The following is a 10,937-nucleotide window of genomic DNA, read 5'->3' as shown; positions in this document are numbered from 1 at the left end:
TAAATGAACTTTGATTAAACGAAAGGCAGATATCGAGCACAGTTTATTAATTAAATCTTGTCCAAGTACTTTCGCTTCCTTTTAGCAGTTTTTTTAAAAAATTTTAAAATTTTAAACTGTTTGTCCTTGTGTCGTGTAGTGTAATGTACAATTTTATGTTGATGATATTCTCAACAGATTGTTGGATAGGCCAAAATTGACAAAATGCCCCTGAATATGCTGTAGGAAACGAAAGTACTTGGGTAATATTTAATTAATAAACTGAGCTCGATATCTGCCTTTCATTTGATCAAAGTTAAAAATAATAAAACCAAAACACAGATTTTCAAGTCAAGGTATTTGGGACTTCTGCAATATTCTATTTGGACGGATTTTAAGTCTTTCCGCCTACTTAAAACTGGCGACACTAAACTCAAAGGTTCCATAAGATTTAAAAAGCCGTATGCTGCGCCTACTGCAAAGTGACTGCGAAACGCGCTTTTACATGAGATAGAGGGATGATCATAAGAAAAATTCTACAACAATAGGGACAAGATCATTGGTGGACAGCCATCGAAGAGAATATGGGCACAGCTGTGTCTAAAAATGGATTAAATATGCACCCATGTAAAAAAACAGACATAATTTTTATCCTATGTAAATTTTTGTCTTGTAATATGATTTGATATAATTAATAACTTACTTTTTAATACCTTCCAACAAGGATGCAATCCATCCAATCGCATTCTGAACACCCTGCGTTACTTCTTCAATCGCCTGCAAACGTTGTTTCAGACTTTTCTTTTCTTCTTTCTCTTTGTCTTCTTCGTCGTCGTCTTCTCCTTCTGAATCCTGCGATTCATCCCACGGGACTTGTAAAGGTCCTAATAAAGATCGTACTATATACTGTTTTAAGAATACCAAGAGAACTAATATCGGAAACATCCATGGTTGGAAATAGTAGCAAAGTATAACCCAAACTACCAATGCCGCAAAACTTTGTAGTTTTGACTCCCATTCAAAACAATTTCTAAAATATTAAATAAGATTTACAGCACATTTACAATTAACTAGAAATACAATAGGTATATCATGGGACATAATGTGATGGAGTTGTGAAGAAAAAATATTATCTTGTTTTCAAGAATAATTCTAAGGATAATGCAAGGAAAAAGGAAAAAATTAAAAAAAATTGCCTTAATGTTTAGGATCATTATTGAAAAAACTTACGTTAGATAAAAATATGTATTCAAGAAGTATCTGATTACTTACTGGAAAAGCTTGCCGACTTCTAAGAAATACATAACAAATACTTTTAGCCTTAGAACATTTTTTACAAAAACTTGCCGCTTAAACTTTACTTCAGTTTGCATATATTTCTCCTCCCTTGGATTTAAAGTTCTTATACACGCTCTCATAGGATTCCGCTGAATTATCATTTCTAAAAGAATTTGTGGTCCATTTCCTTTCGCCCTCGTTCGTAGTTTTTTATCCTTTAGAGCAAACCACGTTTTTTCTCCATTTCGTATTCGTAGAAGCGGAATTGCAATCTTTCCTGAAAATAAGTACTTATTATTAATATACAGGGTGCGGCAGATAAATGTCCAATTAGAAATATCTCGAGAAATAAAGGTAACTGACTAATGAAAATTGGTATGAAGGGGTTTTGAGTGACCTATTTAATGAATTTTTTAATTTTAGAAATATTTTCGTTATTTTGAATATTTTTTGTTTATAGTTTCCTTATCCTATTGTGAACCGTTTTTAAGTTATAATGGTTTTTATATGAAAATTACACTTTTCTACCATGTTATAATATTCAATATCCGCTAACGTAATTTAAATAAAAGTTTCTATTTTTTAGGTGCTTATTAACCAGATATAGTATTATCGTTTACAGTGTAAAGTTGCCTTTTTTATTATACAGGATGTTGTCAAAATTGGCATAAAACCAGCATCCTAAATTTTCGCCCCATTCCTTTTTTTCAAATAGGTCGCGTTCACACTCTGTGAAAATAGTGATTGTATGTTCTTTACAAATTGCTCTGAAACACTTGGCGCATTTTGATGCTGTTTTTCGATTTTTTTTCTTGGGGCAATAGGAGCATTTTGGCCTTGCACCTGCTTGATTTTCCTCAGGAACATCTCGTTTCTGTGTCAAAGGAAGAGATTCAGATATTTTTTAATTTGCAAAGTTAGCAGAAATGGCAAGTTTTGGGCCGCTCTTTTTTGCATATGTGGGGTAATGAGTTGTCTGGGTAAAATTTTCAGATACTCACGTCTTGGTTGGTAGGATTCTAATACATTTGTCCTAAATATAATGTTTTCATTTATTCCAGCGATGTTTAGCATAGTAAAAAAACAGTCAATGGCCACCTACGTGTGATTCTTGCCACTGAATAAAGACTCTTCAGTTGGTCCACTGAATCTACTCCCGATTTTGTTTGATTGTAAAAAGTAACTACTACTAGTTTGCAAGCTTCACCACTTTCCTCGTTAATTTCGTCATATTCCTGGAGGGTTGACAAAAGCAGGACATTCTTATTTGTTTTTGGGACGTACGAAACTAATAAACATTCACGACCAAAAGCAAATAAACTGCTACAAATTGGCTTTTTTTTAGCTGCAACAAATATTTCAGGAATTTCACGTTTGTTTTTTCTAATTGTCCCAACTAAAGTTATTTTTTTCTTTTTTAATTCTTCGGCCAAAGGAACTAACGTGAACCAGTTATCACAGGTTAAATTTCGTCCTAAATTCATAATGGGTTCACACAATCGTTTTACCACACTGGCTGGACTGTTCTCAATATAAAATGGACTATCAAAATCTCCATTTTCACAGTATAAAATACACGACTCTCAGTCAAGGCAAATATGTTTATCCCGTATTTGTTTGGTTTACTCGGGATATATTGCCTGAAGCTGCACCTTCCACGGAAACCCTCCAGAATTTCGTCAATAGTACAGTTCTTACCAGGCATGTAGCAGGCTTGGCTTCTTTCTATAAGTTTCTGGAATATATTTCTTATTGGAGCTAGCTTATCAATTAATTTGCGTTGAGCTCTTGTGTGAATAATTTCAAAACATAGTGCTCGAAGCAACAAAGAGAAACGTTTCAGGGGCATTACCATTTTGAATAACTCTGGTGCTGTAGAATCGTTGCTCCATAGGTCATTTAGGTTGGTGTGTGGGGATTTCAAAACTCCTGCCATGTACAACAATCCAAACACTGCTTTTATTTCGTCACAGTCAGTATCTAAAACATCTCGTTTGCGTGTATAGTTGCTTCTAATTTTCTGTAGGTACCTACAAATTTGTGCACGTCACAATTTCTTTAATAACATCATCTCTTATGAGCAGGTTCCAACTTTCATATGGAGTTTTAACATCCTTTGCCGCATGTTTCACTCCCGGTAGTTTTCTAATAATATTGTGCTGTGGAATACGGCTAGGTTTTCGCTCACGGTGAACTTTCCAAATGGTTTTTTTGTCTCTGCCGATATATTTGGGACCATCTTCAGACCAAAACGTTGAAATAGTATTTGTCGTATCATCGGCCGAAAACACTGAGTCTGTATCATGATTAGAACTGACTTCTATTGAATCTATGTCGCTTTCTTCATCGTCCAAATTTTGCTTTTGCGTCTGTTCAAGTAACAAATCCTCTTGCTCCAATTCTTCATATATTTTTAACAGTCTGGCCTCTTCTTTAGGATCTATTACACAATAATATGTTAAAGTTATATAATTTAAAACACAAAGTCAATAAAAAAACCCAACCAAAATTACTCTGTAGCTTTCCAAAATTATCACGTTGTTAGTCGCGGGTGAGCTAATCGCTCATTTCTCGACATCTGCGTTTAATCAATACTTGGAATAGACTGACGGTTGCTCGATCACAATTCTGCGTAAAACATTCTATACACAATAGTAGTAGGAAGGATTACATGAGCGTAGTTGCCAATGTGAGTAAAATTGTGAAAAATGTTAAAAAAAAAGTAAAATGGTGAGCGTTGCGCTCACCATGCGACCAACGTAGGGTTAATAACGATCACAATAAATGTACATCAAAAAATTTTGTATATCTAATATGTGTATCCTACCACATAAGACCATATCCCAAGAAGATTTAACAACTATTTTGGAACAAATTCCTTCACCTAGAATTATCGTTGGAGATGTTAACTGACACAATCCGATGTGGGGTTCCATAAAACTGAACCCGACAGGACGAATTATAGAAGATAATATTACATATAAGATATAACATCCCAAAATCTGAATCTACTTAACGACTAAAAACCAACCAGATTCAGCATACAAAATGGCACATCATCAGCAATTGATATTTCTCTGTGTGACCCAGTTCTGTCCACTACGTTAACATGGGACGTTCTACCCCACTACCACATTATAATATCTTTAACACATCAGAAAATCACAAATATAGAATGGCCTGTCTCAAAGTGGAATATTAAAAATGCTGATTGGACTAACTTTACCAAACAGATCGAACAGAACATTAACAAAATCAACTTCACATCATCAAACGATATTGAAAGTTTTAAAGTACATCTCTACAAACCATCACAGCAGCTGCAGAGACGTATGTAAGAAAAACAAAAATTTTAAAGAGACATTAACCTTTTCCGCGGTGGACACCTGAATGTAGCCAAGCTACAAAAGTGTATAAGAAAGATTTCAATACAATAAAGCATCATAAAACAGACAAAAATATAACGGACTACAAAAAACGAAGAAAAAGAAAAAAAGAATAGAAAAGAATCCTGAAAAAAATTCATCTTATCTCTAAATAGCATATTAGCTCTTAATTCTTCATGCATAAGTACAGTTTGTAGGAATTTAAGGAAAATCTCTGGCAAAAGCAAACCATATAAGATATCTTTTCAAGCAAAAAATAACAAAATAATTAGTGATAGAAAAGAAATCGTAGATATATTAGCCGACCAATTCGAATTAAATTTCAGTGATGAAAAGACTCATGCAAAGCATACACACAGCAAGTCAAGAATATGGTTTAGAACTCAATACAACCAAAACTAAATGCATGCTCATTAGCAGAACACAACAACCTCCGATGCAATTGACATTAAACAACCGAAAAATAGAACAAGTGGAGACATACACATACCTTGGAACCACAGTCAACACAAAATGGGACCAGTCAATAGAAATAAGATCACGAATTGAAAAAGCGCGAAACGCGTTCAACAATATGAAAAAGTGGTTCACAAGCAAAATCTCAATGGAACTAAAATTAAGACTGGTCAAGTGTTATGTCTTCCCGGTCTTGTTCTATGGAGCAGAGGCATGGACCACAACGGAAGCCACCCTGAAGAAACTAGAATCCTTTAAGCTGTGGATATATCGCCGTATTCTTCGGATATCCTGGACAGACCACATCACCAACGTGAAAGTAATGCAGAGAATAGGCAAAAGCAAAGAAATAATCTTCACCGTAAAGAAACGGAAGCTTGAGTACTTCGGACATGTCATGAGGCATACTAAGTACCGACTGCTACAGTTAATAGTCCAAGGAAGAATCGACAGTAGGAGTAGGACGACAATGGTTCGGACTAACATCGACCGAACTGTTCAGAGGTGCCGTAAACAAAGTCTAAATAGCCTTGTTAATAGTTAACGTCCGAAACGGATAGGGCAAAGGAAGAAGAAGAAGAAGAAGATGAAAATTACACTGATAATTTTAAAATATATAAAAACAACGTAGAAAAAAATATATTGTGATTCGATGGACATGAGATTCACAACCTTAACGTCTCTTTTTCCATCATAGAACTTTCTGTACCTTTATAATTTTATCTGGAGTAACCAGGTTTTCCCATGAACTTGATCCGAAGCAATAATACTGCAACTTCTTAAATCTGAGAAATCCGGGACATCACCTGAGTCATATCTACCAATATCTTTAACCAATATTATATGTAAAGTGTTACAGAAAATGGTAAATAAAAGGCTGAGATGTTATTTAGAACAACAAAAACTCCTTATTACACAACCAAGCGGATTTAGGCAAAATCGATCCACTATAGATAACCTAATAGACTTAGAGTCAGGAATACATGAAGCATTTGCAAATAAACAAGATTGTATCGCAGTCTTTTTTAATATTAATAAAGCTTATGATACTGTCTGGCGATTCAACATTATATCAAAATTGCAAAATTGAAATATCAAAGGCAATATGTTAAAATTTATTTCAAATTTTCTTTAATCTCGCAACTTCCTAGTTCGATCAGACAATGTTAAATCAAATAAAAAAGTTCAAGAGAAGGGAGTACCACACGGATCAGTTATAAGCTCAACCCTTTTTCTAATAGCCATAAACGACATACTTCAACAATGCTCACCGATTGCTAAAGGATTATTATACGCTGATGACTTAGTTTTACTTGCCAAAGGAAAAAACTCTACATCTATTTAAAAACATTTACAACAAAGAATCAATTAGTTAAAATTGTGGTCTAGGACTATCGGATTACAAAAACCCTCAGTTTCACAAATAATATCAGATTTTTAGGTATGGTTTTACCCAAAAGCTCTCCTAGAAAAAACATACAGAAGAACTTAAAAAATCATGCCAAGCAGAATTAAATTTAATGAAAACTATTTCCAGCAAAAACTGGGGAGTAGATCAAAATACACTATTAGATGTGTTTAAATTTTTAATCAGATTCAAACTTGACTATAGTGCGATAGTTTATTCATCAAGCAAAGTATCAGTATTAAAAACCTTAGAAACTGTTCAAAACACAGCTCTACGAATAGCTACAGGTGCGTTTCGAACGACACCAGTTGAAAGTCTACAATGCTTGAGAGAAGAACCATACCTAAGTTTACGATGCAAATACCTTCCTCCCTAATATTCTTCTAAAATAGCTAGTAATAAAGAACACCCTACTTATAAAAATCACTATAAGATATACACTGATGCATCCAAATCTTCAAACGGTGTTGGTGCGGCCATCCTCATTACCAATACATCCTTAAAATTTAAATTCAATCCCAATTACTTCATCATACACTGCAGAGTTGTTTGCAGTATTACAAGCAGTTATCTACATAAAAGGGTCGAAACAATCCCCGTGTCTCATAATAACCCATTCGCTAAGCTCACTTCGCATTATCAAACGTTTATATACCAATACTCCAATTGCCTCCATATCCAATCAGAAACAGAGATTCGAAATAATAATAATAAGATCACTGTTGAGTTTATGTTTGTTCCATCACATTTAGGTATACAAGGAAATAAAGAAGCAGATGAACCAGCCCACTTAGCATCCTTCATCCAGGACTCCATTCTTATTAATGAGGTTTCTTCAGATGACTTCGGGTCAGAAATAAAATATAAAGTGTTAAGTGCGTAGCAAAATAAGTGAAGTGTATCACAAAATAAACTCAAGGAAATCAAACAATTAGTGAAACCGTGGCTCCAACCTACAGCGAATAGACACAACCAAGTGAGAATAACACGTTAGGACACATTAACTTTACACATAAACACCCCTTTACGCGAACTGTGCTGCCAGTGTGTGAAAATTGTCAAGTAATACTCTCCGTGAAGCATAGACTAACTCAGTGCAAAACATATAAAGAAGCAAGAAAGAAGCACACTATTAAAAATAATATAAAGGGAGCCTTAGGAAAAAACATGAATATCAAAAACACACTAAGTTATCTTAAAGGCTCAGGACTGTATCAATTATTGTAATTTTTTCTTACTTTGCCTGTATTGTATTTTTTAGGTCGCTAATAACCCTTGTGGTTACAGCGTAAATAAATAAAAGAAAGTACATTGAGGATTTAAAAACCACAACGAGTATTACTTTCTAAATTTAGTACTTGCTGGCAGCTAACAATAAGAAAGAGATACATAGAATATCTTAAAACACGAAGAATATTGAATTAAGTATGAAACGAAAATAAATAAACTAAAAACCAATGTTTTTAATATTTATTAGCAGAGGACAAACATAAAAGTCATAATATTTGAGAACACTGAAATAGCAGTAACTTGGAAGTCCTTTTGGACGAAAATGACAGATTTTGAAAAAAACAATAAAACTATATCAGTTAGTAAACAATATAGTGTGTCACAAATCTGTATATGTATCTGTGCCAAAGGAGATTCTATACAAGTTGATAATATAATTTAAATAAATATTGTGCAAAATGTAAACTTAATATGATTACTAACTGTAAATAAATATTTGAAATTGGCAGAAAAATTTACATTTTTAGATAAAAAAATCGATGCAAAAGGCAAGTGCACATTAAAATAATACGAAAAAATATTTTTTTACTGCAAAAATGTAGCAAAATAAAGATGAAAACGACCCTGAGCAGAATAAAGATACCGAATAATTGCCCAATTTGGTCATGTTTTTCTCTCTGTTACCCCGGGTTCCAGTCCCCTTTCATTTGACGTCTCGTACGTCAAAGTTTCAATAGTAGCAACAAAAACACGATCTAATGTTTCTTTATATGCCTCTATATTCGTTTTTTTAACGTCACAGTACGACGACACCCTTACGTCCCGCCATAAAAGAGACAAAATAACCACAAGGGATATTAGAATCGTTGTCTTATAAGACACAACATGGGGCTCATCCACCAAAAGAGCCGTTCTCTTGCTGTTTCAAACACACTATACAGTGTATCCTAAATAGTTATGTATAAATGAAAATCCAAGCAGATATCAATATATAAATCAAGAATATGTTCTAAGCAAAAATTTATAAAATTAAGAATATAAACTTATCAAAAGTTAATAACATAAGTTAAATGCAAGCATAATATTTAAAAGATAATTTATTTTAAAATATAAGAGGTAAATTATAAACTAACACGAAAATTAGATAAGAAATTAAACTACTAAGCAATTATTAAAAATACTATGCAAGAAAATAAATAAAAATTCTTACCTTATTTGCAACTTCTATTTTCTTAATATTCTTGCTTCCAATCAAAAAAATATACAGAATTGTTTCTTCTTTAAGATGATATCTTTTACTGGTAGTAGAAGACGTCGACTATTCATAGCAGCTCGAAATAGATCAGCTGACGTTAGACCAGTCCATTTTCTAAGACAGAGAATCTTCCCAAGACCGTTAAAAGAGCTTCTGCAATATAATATCCCTCATCCATTCTTGCTTGTTTTCTTTTTTTGATTTAAGATTTTCACGTAAAAGTATGGTAATAGATGTCTTCATTTCGTTTCACTATTCTATGTTGCTACTAGTGTTTTCAACTATTTTCGCAAAATTCTTATTAAGCTTTGTTTTTAGTTTTTCCAGGAAGTTGTTTTTTTTTAGTAAATGTTGAGCCTTATTTCCTGTGAATTATTTTGAATGGTATATTGATATTTACAACTAATAAACTATGAGACGAGAAAACATCGTTTGTTTCTGTTGATAAAATCAACATTATTTCGCTCTAGAGTATCACTGTGTACTTTTCGTGTATAAAGTCTTCCTGGATGTAATTTTAAAAATGGATTCATTACAACCATATCCGTGTCTTGTCAGAATTGGATCATTCTTTCTTATCCTTCGTTTCCTGTGATAAGATCATATATCTGCACAAAATTCTTGACTGCCTTGTCCTATTTTGGCGTTTAAAACGCCCAACATAATGATTAGTTTTTTTTTTAGTTTTAGGTAATCTTCTGGAGTCAGATAGAAAGTTTCTATTTCTTCTTCAATAGATTGGATATCAGTGCGTAGACTTAAATGATGTTTATATTAAAAGGGACTTAATTAATTTTCCATAACACATCTCTCGTCTTATAAGGGCGCCATTTCTATTTCTGGTTCATGTATATCTATTACTCCAGAATCTACTCATCTAACTTGTACGCATTGCAGAAAATGATTTACTATCTTGTCTGCTTGCTATATGCTTCGAATGTTTCACTTATCGATCCTTTTTACTTTAAGGACATTCATAGGCTGACCGGGAGTCTCGAGGGAGTCTTATCGTCCTCTCCCAATTAAGGAGACCCTGGTACTTATCGCCATTTCTTTCGAATTTTTTTCATGAATCGCCAGGATTATGGTGTCCTGGAGATATCCTTATGGATCTTTTATGTGGTAGTCATCTCGTGGCATTAAATAATATAATGCGGTTAAAAAATGTAGCTCTTCTGTCATTGGATTCAACTTGTCAGCTTAAGAGTAATAAAGTGCTCTTCCACTGTCAGTTCTTCCACCCGTAGCTGTTTACGAACAAGTGGGAGAATACTTATACCAATAAATTAATTTATATTTAAATGGGAATAAGCCACAATTAAAAGTTAAAATACGTTTATTGACGTTTCAATTTCCACTTCGGAAATCGTTCTCAAAATACAAACATTAGTATTAATGTTTGTATTTTGAGAACGATTTCCGAAGTGGAAATTGAAACGTCAATAAACGTATTTTAACTTTTAATTGTGGCTTATTCCCATTTAAATATAAATTAATTTAAAATGCCACAAGAAAATAGCTTCAGAACGATATTAACTTATACCAATAATTGTTTGGTTACTAGAGTTTGTAGTAGAAGGAAATATAGTGACCCTTCTGCCCTCGGAATCCTAATAGCCATTCGGGGTCGGAAGAGACAAGAGTTAGCCAAGAGAGATTGATAAAAAAAATTAAAGACATTTTACTCAATACAAGCTAAAAAGTAAAATGTGAAGGCCCTTACGATCTGCAAGGTGCGTTTCATAAGAGTATTGATACATTTTGCGTTCCCGCTTACACCTCGGGGTGTGGACTACAGACTGTATGGCTCGTTCAGCATGTCATAGCACGGAGGGTGCACGACATTTTACTATGTAGATGCCTTAACTTCATGGCCTGACCTGACAAAATTAGTCCTGATACCAACAATAAGATCAGCAATGCCATTACAGCATGGTAATACTAT

The 10,937-nt window shown here is 33.6% G+C and overlaps 1 long non-coding RNA gene across 1 annotated transcript in view; it reads right to left on the bottom strand.

Annotated features, from left to right (window-relative positions):
- Positions 1 to 748: 748 nt before the first annotated feature.
- LOC140452964 (uncharacterized) overlaps positions 749 to 10,937 on the bottom strand; it is a 79,836-nt gene continuing 69,647 nt past the window's right edge. Inside the window, exons 2-3 of the long non-coding RNA XR_011952261.1 lie at positions 1,252 to 1,534; positions 749 to 1,009 (exon numbers count right to left, since the gene is read on the bottom strand). This is a non-coding gene — a long non-coding RNA (uncharacterized lncRNA). The remainder of the gene's footprint in view (positions 1,010 to 1,251; positions 1,535 to 10,937) is intronic.

Source organism: Diabrotica undecimpunctata, chromosome 11, assembly GCF_040954645.1.
Source record: "Diabrotica undecimpunctata isolate CICGRU chromosome 11, icDiaUnde3, whole genome shotgun sequence".
Lineage (NCBI taxonomy): Eukaryota > Metazoa > Arthropoda > Insecta > Coleoptera > Chrysomelidae > Diabrotica > Diabrotica undecimpunctata.
Note: the sequence above shows the minus strand (reverse complement) of the source record. Positions and strands in the feature narration are given on the sequence as shown.